At 32.9% G+C, this 14,402-nt stretch overlaps 1 long non-coding RNA gene across 2 annotated transcripts; it reads left to right on the plus strand.

The window, feature by feature from the left end:
- Nucleotides 1–6,003: 6,003 nt before the first annotated feature.
- LOC107853322 lies at nucleotides 6,004–10,819 on the plus strand. 2 transcript variants are annotated; one of them, XR_001669730.2, is made up of 5 exons: nucleotides 6,004–6,226; nucleotides 6,524–6,775; nucleotides 6,927–6,986; nucleotides 7,303–7,448; nucleotides 10,557–10,819. It is a non-coding gene; the product is annotated as an uncharacterized LOC107853322 (long non-coding RNA). The 2 variants fall into 2 exon arrangements; XR_001669731.2 differs by having other exon boundaries at nucleotides 6,013–6,221.
- Nucleotides 10,820–14,402: the final 3,583 nt, after the last annotated feature.

The raw sequence follows: 14,402 nt of genomic DNA on the forward strand, positions 1-14,402 counted from the left end.
TTTAGAGCTTAAGTATTTCATAGCCCTCAACCACCAATTGCAGGTCGGATTAGCACATCTGAAGAAAAAGACTTTGCTCGAATTAATCACATTCTTTACTCTGATTTTTTTTTCAAGCAAGCAATAAACAAAGAAGTAGATAGTTCTTTCTTATCCTTGAATGACATTCCCTTGTAGATACGATAAAGATAAGGAACATACGAAACACACCCCAAAACAGTCCACTAATTAAAGAGATTCTTGGATCGATTGGAGACCACACTCGGATTTAACAATGATAATAACAATAATGAGATGAAGGGTGTGTTTTAACACCAAAACAGTCGTCCAAACTATTATTATCAACAAAAATATGAAGACAAGATAAACAACAACAATGTTATAACAAGAACAACAAGTTATGGATTACAAGAACTAAAACAAACACTAACAAGAGTTACAATAAAAGAAAAGGGATAGATAGATAGACTACACAAAGGTATAATCTTAAGAACCCAAGAGACTATTCCACTCTTAGACCCTTAACACCACACACAATGATTGACCTATCTCTTACGTGATGCAAGGTTGGATTTCACTTCTCTAGCATCTACGTTTCCAAGCAAAATACAATCACTAGTGATTCCACACTAGATCTTGCCCTAGTTTCGGCGAAGCCTCCTAAAGAAAAGAGGACTTGTCTTTCTAAGTGTTTATAACTTCAATATTCAACAAAAACTAAGTCTAAAAGCCCTATAATGTTCCTTTTATAGCTATTACAAAATATAAGTTAAAATAACCAAAAGGCCCTTCAAAGAGTGGGCGCCCATCAAGTGTAAGTTATGGACTTATTTTGGTACATTTTGGGCCTCTCTTACACTTCAATTGCACACACCAAGGCTCAGGTCCAACTCACACTCTCATAAGTCCATAGCCATGATTATTCTCGTATCATCATTTCCATTTTTTAGAGAAATTTTTCCATAAGTTCACAGCTTCACCTCGTTCAATTGGTCACTTTAAAGGAAACAACTCAGAACAGTCCACAAATAAGTCACAAAAATAAGTCAAAAATAGTCCACAAAAACATGAACAATCTGAGGGCTCAATAACAACAAGTCTCAACCAACATCTTTATTTTGAACTTCGGATTCCTCTCCATCTTGAGTCTTGTCTTCATCCTCATCTGAAACACATAGTGAATGACAAATGAAACACTAAACACATCCTACCTCTTTTCTTAGTGGCGGGTTCCTTGTGGTTTCCTACGTCTTCCCTTCAACTTCTCTTCCATCGTATACGCATCATTGCAGACTCTATGTCCCTCATGTTCTTTTCTATCATACTCCTCTATATAAACATATCAGTTTAGGTGAAGTAGAGTTTCAAGTAAAAGGATTGATTTGGTAATGTGGAGCTTCGGTTGTGGAGCTTGGATGGGAAGAGATTGGCTTCCAAGTCCTTCTTGTTGGACTTGATCGAATTATGGGAGAAGTGACCTACTTATGTCTCGGGTTGGAGGACATTTGGTGGCTTGGCTTATGTCTATGTTATTTGGTGGTGGTCTTGGAGGATTGATTATTTGAGGTAAAGTTTCGATAGTAGAAACATAAGAATTCCTTTAACTCTCTACTCGATCCACCCTCTCAAGTATAGTAGACATATTCGAGCCCAATTTTTTAAGACCCATATTTGCCTTAGCTATTTCTCGAGAAATAACATCAAGGTGGGCGAAAATGGTATCCATTATGGCCAAGAAAATACCTACAAAATAGAAAACATGTTAGTTGTACAAAATATCCTCACTCTCTTTTTTTATTTCGTGTCTCTCTGATCCCTTACTCTCAATCTCACAAGTGTTGTAAGCTTGCTTGTACGCCGAGAGGTATTAAGAGGTGAATCCAACATTTACTAGGACTCAAAATATTAAGGAAAACACACAATGAAGTATTACAATGACTCAAAAGAATTAAGACACACAAAGGAAGGTTAACTCGAAGAATGGCTTCAAAATTAACTTACAATCTAGTACTAGCTTGTAAGTTAGATTTGGAATCAACAAATGAAACTAAAGATACAAAATGAGACTAAAAGATCAAATTTGAGCTTAAAATTTATCGATGAACTGTAATTGGTGATGTGGCAGTCCATGATTGGCCTCAGTCCTTAACAATTTTATTTTCTAAATTTGGAAGTGTTGATCAATTTTACAATTTAGAATTAGTGGGAATTAGTTAAGGAGGGAAATATAAGTCTTGGAATCCTTTTTCAAATTTTAAAAAGGAAGACTTGACTTTCTTTGGACTTCTCCTTAAAACATGGACCCTTAAATCATGGAAAAGTGGTTGAAATATGATGTAAAGTTTTTTGGTGGTTGGGGGTCTTTCAAGACTAACAAGTACATATACTTTTTTTCTTCACCTTTTAGGATCTATCATTCACTTTATGTTCTAACAATATATGAAGGAAGGTGAAGAACTTCAAGAACAACAACAATCACACCAAGAAAAATAACAAAAATTTTTAAGAACAACAATAATTCCAGCGGCCAACTCCAATCCACAGCAACAATTCTACCAACACAGGATCAAGGCTCTTTAGTGTTGTATTTCGATTTTATCAAGGTTTGAAGGTTGTGATGAACAACAAGAACAAAACAACAACCTCTCAAGATCTACAACAACACTAACCAACGTTCAACTAAGTCACAACAAAGGTTACACACGGCCAAGAACACCAACGTCAACTTACGGCTACTTTTGGTTCACAACAACAGCATTAGCAACATAAGCTCAAGTTTAGATCGACTCAAAGTGTTAGTGAAGAACAAAACTAACACTACAAACACACAAGACAATTAAAAGACTCCTAGACCTAGACTCAAGAAAAATCTCTGCCAAGAACACCACAAGAACACAATTTCGGCCAAAACAACAATGGATAGATTGCTATTTTCTAGAATTTTTAGTTTTTCAACAATTTTATTTTTATTTTTAAGTTTACGAGCCCAAGATTGATCTTGTGGGAACAAGATCATGCCATACTATGATACCAAATGATATGATAAAGATAAGGAACACACAAAACACACCCCAAAATAGTCCACTAATCAAAGGGATTCTTGGATCGATTGGAGACCACACTCGGATTCAAAAATGACAACAACAATAACGAGATGAAGGGTGTATTTTAACACCAAAACATCCATCCAAACTATGATTATAAACAACAATATGAAGACAAGATGAACAAAAACAATGTTATAACAAGAACAACAAGTTATGGATTACAAGAACTAGAACAAACACTAACAAGAATTACAATAAAAGAAAAGGGATAGATAGATAAACTACACAAAGGTATAATCTTAAGAACCTAAGAGCCTATTCCACTCTTGAACCCTTAAAACCACATAAAATGATCCACCTATCTCTTACGTGACACAATATCAGATTCCACCTCTCTAGCATCTACGTTTCCAAGCAAAATACAAGCATTAGTGATTCCATACTAGATATTGCCCTAGTTTCGGTTAAGCCACCTAAAGGAGAGAGGAATTGTCTTTCTAAGTGTTTACAACTTCAATATTCAATAAAAACTAAGTCTAAAAACCCTACAATGTTCCTTTTATAGCTATTATAAAATATAAGTTAAAATAACCAAAAGACCCTTCAAAGAGTAGGCGCCCATCAAGTGTAAGTTATAGACTGATATTGGTACATTTTGGGCCTCTCTTACACTTCAATTACACACACCAAGGCTTGGGTCCAACTCGTACTCTCATAAGTCCATATTCATGATTATTCTCGTATTACTTGTAAAAGCTAGTCTCGTCATCTTGATAATTGCCCGACTGTGTTGATTGAGAAGAATTGCCCACCGTATTGCTCAGTACAACGGACATAGGTGTTTGATCATCATCTGGAATATTCATGTCCAAATCATCCAGCTTATCATCAAAGATGTCTTGTTGTTGTTCTTTTTCTACATTTTGGTTCTCATTCTCTCTCGATTTTTCAACCACGTACACCCTTAACACTAGCCTAGCTGAATTACTAAGATAAGAATGCAACCGAACCTGATCGATTATTTTTAAAGATAGTACCCTCTGATTTTCAAAGGAGCCATGCATGTAGCTGATAATGAGTTTTTTCGGTGACAATTCGGTCCACAATAGCTAATAATTAAGTTCATAAAATAATCATATGAAATATCACATTTGACTGTGATAGCTATTCACCTTCCTTCCAATGCCATACATATCGATTGCTCTTCTCTATCCATTCATCATGACAATCCACCCCTATTGTTATTAATCCCTCTATTAGTGGTACCTAAATAAAGACATTTATTAAAAAAGTTAATAATGACTTCATAATAAAATTAATAGTGATTTTATAGTGTCGTAACATGAACCTCAATAAATGAGTAATCTATTGCAATAGGTGAATAATATGTTGCAACAACTGAGTTATATGTTGCAATATATAACTTAACCTGTTGATAATATATGTAACAGTACTATAGATCATGAAGTTGATTCCAACACATGAGTCATCTGTTGGAACAAGGGACTTATACGTTGCAACAGATTATACATATATTGCAATAGATGACTCAACTGTTGGGATGTACTACAGAACCTTTGAAGTTTATTCCAATAGATGAGTCACTTGTTGTAAAACATCACTAACCTATTGCAATAGATTGCTCAACTATTGTAACAGATGACACATCTGCTGAAATCAACTTCAGGTTCTATTGTAACAAGTGAGTAATATGTTTTAATAGATGACTCTTCTGTTGCAACAGATAACTAGTTTGTTGCAGCAGATTCCCCATCTGTTCGATTCATGTTACAGCATTGTAGAACCATAAATATGAATCCAATATATGAGTCTTTCATTGTAAAATATGACTTTGTTGCAACAGATAAGTTATATGTTAAAACAGATAAATCTTTTATTGGATTCAGGTTCAGGTTCTATCCATTGTTTCAAAAACAGTAGTAGTAGTGTACCCAGATGATAAATTCAACTAAAAATTATAATTTTACTTACCAACAATGCCTATGAAGTAATGCCAAAGTGATGAACGAAACTAAATTTGACCTAAAAAATTGGTCACGTAGCAGCAGTAGCGATAACGACAACAACAGTGGTAAACAAGAAGAAGATGATGATGATGATAAATAAGAAGATGATGATAATGAATCAAAATATGATGAATAAAGCAACATCAATAATAGACAACAAAAATGGCGAAGAGAGACAAAACAATAAATAATGAGAAGAGAGAGAAAACACACATTTTCCCCTCTGCTTCTAGTTATATTAGGTTTTACTTGGATCAAAATCTAAATTAAAAAACTTGTGGGCTATTCTCAAACTTTTCCAATTTTCTTAATCACTAATAAAGTAATTGTCACCTACACTCAATTTTTAAAACTTGAGTCACCTACAACTCATTTCAAAACTCTTTTGTCACTTTTCGCTAAATTGCCTTAGTTACTTTATATAGATTTTAGAACATATCTCTCTCTTTTATAATACCAAAACCGATTTTAGGAAAATAATATTATCAAAGTTGGTTTAGATCCTTTTAGGATTATTTTTTAAAAGAAGTCAATATTAGACATTATTTAGGTTTTAAATTAATTAAGGTCCTTATTTAATTTAGGTGGTAAGAAATCACAATATTTAACACTTCTAAATCAATAAAAGCTTGTTTTATATATAAAAAAAAATTTCTATAATTCTATTTAAGTGATATCTTGATAAAACTTTACAGGAAATAACGCTACAAAAAATAGATAAAATTGAGGGGGTTTATTTGTGGGGGTTATTTTAACCTCCATAAAATTATATGAAATGTGGGGATTAAAAATCTGTCGCTAAAATTTATAAATTTGCGCGAGTTTTAAACTTCAGCTATCAATTGCGGGGATTTTAAACCCCCACTATCAATCAAAAAAATAATATTTTCCCTTTTTTTTAATTGGTCAAAAATTTTCCCTCTTGGCCAAAACATTTTTCCTCTTGTTTAATTGATAGCTCTTATTTTCCCCCAAATCACCCTCTCTCATTTTCCCCCAAATCGACCCTCTCTCTCATTTCCCCCCAAATTGACTCTGGTCGGCCGGCCATTGCTACTCGGGCCGGCCATTACACTAGGTGTTGCAATTGAACACTCGGAAGTGGTGGAAAATGATGATGCAGTGTTTTCAGTCTTCAAGATGTTCTGTAAGGTTCATATCATGTGTTCTTCCATCTTTAAACTTCATATACATATGTAGTTGAATATGTGTATGCTTAATAAAGCATTTGTGCTTCAGGTTTATGAAATTACTGTGCTCCTCAATAGCCTAAAAGCCCACTTTTACTAATATTCTCACAAAGATGAACATACTTTTGTAGTTAATGCCTTCCATCGTTGTTAGTTACATTCTCTAAGTGGAACTGTTGAGTGGTTTTACACTGATGCACTGTATCTCGTATGCTTCATTTATCTGATAACTAATAGAGTCAGGATCTTAATCTTGCAGAGACGTCCACCGTTGGAACCGAGCAAGGGGAAAAAGAATATGATAAGTTAGTGTGCCTCCTGCTAAGTCGATACATTTGACATTATTAATATATGAGAACAGGAGGTCCACTGTACATAATTCAAGTGCTCTTTTTGACCTGCGTTACTTTGTTGTGCTCCTTTGCAACATTCTCATGTGAATCAGCCATGGCTCTGTGTCAACGTGTTCCTTAGTCAACTCTTACTTAGCCCCATCCTTTGCCACCTCATGGTATGCGAAGTCCCCCCATCCCTAGCTCACGGCTTCGCCACTACTTGTTATATTTTTGTTAATTCATACTAGTACACTGTGCACCTTTTTGTCTCTGGAATCATTCTTTTTTCTTGATTTATTTCTTCTAATCTTGAAATAAACCTTGCAGAAACTTCAAAAGCAGTACACCTGCATTCCAGATGAACACTATGTGCAGACATTGTTGGTGGTAAGTATATCAGAATTGTTCTACCTCGGATACTTTCCATCTTTAGTCTTATTGTGTGTTCTCAGGACTTCGAACTTACCAGACTTATTCTACCTGTGCTACTTCATTATTGGTCTTATTTGTGTGTTCTCAGGACTCTTGATACATTTTTCTTTTGGGACTTATTTTTTTAGACAAATTGCACAAAGTACTCATGTTTTATTGATGTACAAACAATTTCTTTTCCTCTTTTAAAAAAACAAAGGATTTCTCTTTGTGGATTGCTTTTGAGAATTATACTTCGGAACTAATATCCTAGATTTTTATTGGTTTACAGATGCATGATTTTGAAGGAGAACTTGAAAGTAGAACAATAACCTATACAAAGTGGAATGAATCTGTGACAAATATAGAGAAAAAGGTTGGCATCCCATAACATTTAACTATGTAGATGCTGCCCCTGTACAGATCAAGAGAATAAAGGTATGTATGAGATGTGTGGAATAATCTGTCATCTCTAGCTTGGGAATTCGACACTATGATCATATCTGTTTACGTTTTCGTGTTGGCATAGTTTCAACTTATCTTTCTTCGACTTCATCTTTTTGATTTTCCTTGTTGACTTTTTCGTTGATTTTCTTTTTTGGTTCTTTATTGACTTCCTCAGTTGGTCTTCTTTCTTGTACTTCTCCTTTTTGGTTTTCCTTCCCTGACTTCTTTAGTTATTTTCTTTCTTAAAATATTTTGTTGGTTATTTCTTCAACTTCTCTAGTAGTTTTTGTTTCTTCAACTCTTCTGGTTGGTATTGAATCAAGACATCTTGCCTGCTGAACTGATTATTTTGTGCAACTTGCCAACCTTTCAATTTTTACAGGAGATCCACAATGTTTACTATGAAAGCGAGTATAGAACAGAGTGGTGTCGGAATAATTCTACTCTGGTCCCCTATTTTCTGTTTGCAAGGAAATTCTCACGAGGGGCTACAGGGCGCCTCTTGAATGAAGGATTAGTTTATTAATTTGACGCGTCCTCTATAATGAACTCAACACCATGTTTTTAAATCAGACCCTTTCTAATAGTCTTTTCTTTGTCATGTACTTCCACGAGGGGATAAGTCGTCGTTGATAGAATTACAACTTGAGTGTGTCACAACACCTCTATCTTTACTGATTTAGGAAATATACAGGTGGAAGCTGATTGTAGTATGGTTCATATAACACTTAGTACTGTAGATATTAAGAAAATCACGTTACACTATACGGTTATATGCCTTAAAATGCTAGGGATTCTTTTTATTTATATTTTGTTCAGTATATAGTGCATTTTATTTTGAATTTGTAACAACAATGATTGTTGATTTGTGTTATATGATTTGAGACAGGAAATACATCTATTTCCAGCTTCCAAAATCTTGTGTTCTTCTCCCCAAAGATGCTTAGAAAAATATTTGTCTGTTTTCTGTCAATTCTCAATTGATTAAACTATTCCATTGGATAGATTTTAGTGCTTCAAGCAAGAAGGGACATAATCTCATTACTCGGGCCTGTCAATCATTTGAAAATCAGCCTTGATGACTAAATGATAGCCTTGATGACTAAATGATATTTTTAATCATAGTATTCGGGTTAGTTTGTGTGGATATCGAACCTGCAACTTTCTGCTTTTTACTTTCTACCAGTTCTGGTAGATAACTGAATGACTGTTTATCTTAGTCGTTGAGTTTTTTTCATACAACTTTTGCTCTTGAATAAGCTCTGCTCTAAGAGAATGGTCTTATTCAGTGTAATTACGTTACATTCAACCCCCTTTATGCTACAGAGCACCGTATATTTGAAGAAACCAACAAACTATAAATAGAACGAGATGTTTAATTTCTTGCCTTGAGAAAATTGACTTCTATTGTTAGTAAAATTAGGGAACTGTCCATACTAGCTGAGTACAAATATTATCTATCAAAAACTAGTAAAGTGGCAGTCTACTTGCTTCATTAAGAACTTGTCTATACACTTACTAGACCCGAATAAGCTCTTGTTTCCATCCTTGATGTCGTGCTCTCAGCTCCCATATAGCAGTGATTTGTCTCTGTGCTTCTAAAATAATTTCAGCTTTTTCTCTAGCTTCTTTCACAAGTTCCCATCCCTGAAGTACATTTGTCTGCCTCCTTTTGATATTGAGTCACTATTTTTTTTCCTCAAGTTGTGCCATGTCTGCTCCTCTGGTTTTTCAGTGTTTCACCTTCCATTTGCTTTAATTCCTCTGTCAAAAGAGTTGTGAAGTTTATATACTAGAGTATTGTATGCTACAACATTTATGATGAAAATGGATGCACTTTACATGGTTTGCTAATACTCTTTAAATGGCCACTTCATCTGTTGGTTGCTAATACACTTTTCATGGCCACTCCATCTGCTGGTTGCTAACTTGACATTAGACATATTACTAAATTTAAAAACTACAGGCAGGACACTTTTGGTTTAACCAAACTGTTCTCTTTCCCTGTAATGCAACTGTTTGTGCCTGTCTTTGTGTGTTGTGTGTGTTCTTTTCCTTTTAACCCCTGTATTAATGCAACAGTAAGTTCAGTGAAAATTAAAGCCTAGTAAGTTCAGTGAAAATTAAAGCCTAACTTCCAAACTTTGTTGTAGTTCATACTATGTAAAATATAACCTACCTATAGGTTTTGCTATGAAATACATGTTTAGGCTACTCAAAGATTAATCGTGCTGATTGTGTGGGATGTCCGTCACTGATGTGAGTTGTAATCTAGGTTGTGTTTTGAAAATTTTGATGTTTTTTAACTCTTTGTGATGTTGTGTGAAATTATAAGTGGAAAGTGACACACCATGTACATGTGATGCACTGCCGCTTCCCCTTAGTTTTGATAGAATTGTTTGAATGTTGAAGTAGCATTGGGGATTGAATTAAAGGTGTAGGAGGTGATGTTAAGAAAGTATGCCGGAGATTTACATGTTGGTATTGTTTGCACAGTATTCTTGAGTGTGATATTTGACATGCTTATAAATCTGAACCCTATTAATAATGTTGGCATCTGGTTAAGAATGAATTCATCACATTGTTATATGCTAAACTTAAGGAACTGATGTGATAATATTATGGTTTGTTGAATTCTATGGAAGTGAAGTGGGGTGTATGTTTAAAGTTTGAGTAGTGCAAGTTGATGGTTTCTATTTAAGTCATTCAGATAATAGTAAGAAGTAATTCTTTAGTTAGTAAGGGTGGATTAGAGGAAGAAAAATAAAAATTATTTGCCAATCATATTCATATGCTTTGGTTGTATTTTCTCTTATGCATGGATATTAATTTCTAATATAATGCAAGCAATTGTGGTATTTTCCCTTTGTTTACATGTCATGAACTGCACAGATCACAGTTACATGAACTGCACAGACCACATTCGAATAACAGAGAGAGCAAAATTTTCAAACTTGGTGTTAAAGCATGATGTTCACTATAATGTGTTCTTTTTATCTTCGCTTTTTATCATTGATAATGCAGATGGTTAGCCTAACTTGTTTATAATAAGGACTGAAATTTTATCGATTGATTTTTATACTTTGTATTTTTATGTAGCCAAGTGATGCGGCTAGTGGACCCATTTCACCCATGGATGCAAGGAGATCACGTGATGATAGTGATCCTAATGACATTCGTTGATTTCGTTGCAAATTGTCTGGGATATTCAATTATGATGATGTAATTGTGCGGTTGGAGTGAATCTTGGAATATTGAAGGTTTTGTGTTTAGATTTGATTTTAGAGTTTGAAGATACTAGTTAATGTTGAAAAATTGGAGTTTGAAGATGTTAATGTTGAAAATTTAATTTTGAAGTTTAATGTTCAATGTATTTTTGATATGCTTGTTAATTACAATGTTTAATTTGTCATGTTGTGTTAATGATAGATGAATTGAACAAATATTGGATTGTAGGTTATGCCTAAAGAAACAATTAAATTTGAGCTAAAATAAGAATCTATAATTAGTTATTGAAAATTGATGGGCCCCACTAAATAAAAAAAGTTGTGGAGGTTTTAAATCCCTGCAATTTTTAAATAAAAATTTATTATAAGTAGAATTAAATTTAGAGTAACGGGGGTCGATTGTCGCAAAATAATCGCCGTAAATTAATTATGAAGGTCGGAAAAAAACTACCGCAAATTGGTTGTGACGGCTCATATTGTGGGGGGTTTTGAAAACCGCCGGAATCACATTTTAAGCCCCGCAAATCTTAAAATTAACCCCGCAATTTGACTTATTTTTTGTAGTGTAATAGCTTATTTTACTTTTACTTTTCTTTTTATTTTGATTTTAATTCAAGTTATCTTCTTTATCAGATAGTAATCAACAATTGACAATATATAAACAATCGATTTATTCTAATTTTAAGTTTTTCTTTTTCTTTTAATTTTAATTCAAATTATTTCCTTGCATTCACTATCATCATCCTATTTACTTCCTTTAGTTAATAGTTTTTAATATGAATTATAGTAATCAACAATTGATAATGGATAAACAAATTCTACTTTTATATTTTCTTCTTATTTTGATTTTAATTCAAGTCATCTTATTGCATTCACTATCATCATCTTTGTGTCTTTTCTTTTTTATTTAGTTAAAAGTTTTAATATGAATTATAGTGACGGACAATTGATAATGAATTATCCCCTTTTTAATAATTTTTCGTATTTTCTTTTTCAGCTGAAAACTGATCAAAAAATTGAATGAAACAAATATATTGCCCCCAAATAAAGTAGCCAAAAAGTCAAGGTTTATATAATTATTCTTTAACCATTGAATGAATATATAAGATTTGCGTAGTTTGACTAAATTTTTTTTTTTTAAAATATTTATGTCGTGTTGATGAGTTCTTTCCTTAAATAGCATATTTTCGGTTATATGAAAATATTTATACTTTTTTTTCATATGAAAACATGAAATTCAGAATCACGTGACAAGTTAAGGCCATGAAAAAGTAACTAATGGAATACTGTATTTAGAAGCCTATTTACTGTGTAATTTAGATAAAACTAAAATTGTGGTGTTGAAATCTTAGGTGAGACGGGTGATATTTTACTAGGTAAAATTAACACCTCAGGTCATGACAGAATCATAGTGAATTTATGTATCAATTTAAATTTTTATTTTTCAAGAATAATACTTAATTTTACAAGGTAACTAATTTATTATATATGTTCAACTATGTATTTAATTTATCCTTAAATTAGAGTTCTATATGTATCACTATATTAGCATCAAGTTTACACGAATAGTTAACTTCAAATTAAGAGTTGTTACTTTTTTGCATTGAGTTTTGATTTTTATTTTGTAAAAATACATGTACCATTAATGATGTATCAATAGAAATTCAAATTTGATGTTAATAAATTGAAATAAACGTGCAACACACGTTTTTATAGACTAGTTATATTAAAAGTGTGAAAGACCTTAAAAGTATTGTTTGAACTTTTTGTCCTTCATTAAAAGTTTTTGTAATAGACAAAATCATCTTTTCACTTTTATGCTCAATTATTATTTAATTAAATATATATAGATATAAAAATTAACGTAGGCAGATTTTCATTTTCTTATGTAGATGAAAAAGAAATTCTAAGTTACATGATAAAAAAAATCTATATATATGATGAGGAAAAAAAAATTATCGATATCTTTCCCCCCAAAACAATTGTTGATAGGTTATCCGGTGGAACATATTCGTAGGTACTTTTTTTTATGTATGCCTTCTTTTTCACGTACGTTGTTCAAAAACTTTATACTAATTGTGATTTAATTTATTTTATTTTTTGTTAATTTGATTGAAGTAGTTGTTAAACGAACCTTTGATTAGGTTCATAGCATGTATTTTTTATTTTGGGATCTTAATTTTCATAAGGAATAAAACAAATTTGATTCGTTTGATCAGCAAGTAATTTACTTGTGTATTAATCAATAAAAGTTCATTAATTATGAATATCAATAACGTGAAGACGGATTAGCTATCACGTTTGATTCTTTCCATTAATTATATTGTAATTGACCAACAATAATTTTATGTTTCTATCTGTCAATAATGTCACCTAAGCAAGCCTCTTATTTAAATAAAAAGAAGAGGTATAAGAGTTGGGAGATTAACGACAAATTGTATGAATCTGGGAAAAGCTCCAACGGCTATTATCGTGACAATTTTGTTGCTTATATTTTTTGTTTTGCCATAGATTTAAAATGATTGATATAATCATATATTTTGTCGATTTTGCAAAGAGCTAGGAGGAAATTTTTGAAGGTTGATAACCGGCTGATGATAAGTCCGTAAACTCCACTATGTTACTCTTGTATTAGAACTTGAAGGTATGTCAATGTATAAAATGTGTATTCTTCTTTGTAATTTTTATTGTTTGTTGTTCATGCAAACTAATGTTAAATTCAATCAACTACACAGAAATTAATGTTATTTTGTATATATTCGGGTACGAGAATCTGTATACATGCAATACAAACTTCAACTCTAGTTCAAGTCTAAGACAAGAACACTTATGAAGTTACCTAACACCTCCAACACTAGATTATGAATAATCTATCTAAGAAGTGTGTTAATTTTCAGAAAAGAGATGAAATAGAATTTTAAGGCCAAGTCCCCCGACTTCACGGAGCTTCCTTAAGGAATAATTTTCCTCACTGTACTCGAGGTTATGGAATCTTTCTCCCAGGATAAAATGACCTTCAATCCGAACAATAGTCGTACCTCAAATTGTTGGATTCAACGAACTCACTCAACAGTTTGATTGATTACACAGAATGTTTTTGAAGACAAGAAGAGGGTTTCTATTTCAGAAAATTCGAATCTAAACCTGTGGATGAAAGCAGGTTTATATAGCCTTCATATGCCTCTTCTGAAAAGTGGCAATGGTTTACTTAAAAGGTGTGACCTTTCCTGAAAAATCATGTCTGTTCGTTCAAAGATTGCATCTTTTTCGAACAGGCAAACCATTTCATGAATCAATGCATCATTTCGTTGAAGGATTGTATCCTTCCGAAGAATCAGTTCGAAACAGTGTATCCTTCTAAAGCCTCAGTTTGAAACAGTGCATCCTTCTGAAGCATCAGTTCAAAACACTGCATGCATGCATATAACTAGAGGATCAAAACACAGAAAAGATTAAATTTATGTCAAATAAATTTTGTCCAAAAAGATAGATCTCATCGATCATTTTCCAAATCCGAAGCCAAATCCGAAGCCGAAGCCAAGCCGAGCGAGCGACGACGACGAAGGCGCGAGGTATCTCTTATCTCTTGCCTCACTTACCAAGTGGAATGAGTGTTTCTTAATATAAACACTTGAAAGTCACATTCTCCCACCAATATGGGAGAAATAGTAGACTTTCCATTTTAGAGTACACTTTCCATTTTAGTGTTTTCTTCTCC

The sequence above is a fragment of the Capsicum annuum genome, chromosome 2 (genome assembly GCF_002878395.1).
Source record: "Capsicum annuum cultivar UCD-10X-F1 chromosome 2, UCD10Xv1.1, whole genome shotgun sequence".
NCBI classification, from domain to species: domain Eukaryota; kingdom Viridiplantae; phylum Streptophyta; class Magnoliopsida; order Solanales; family Solanaceae; genus Capsicum; species Capsicum annuum.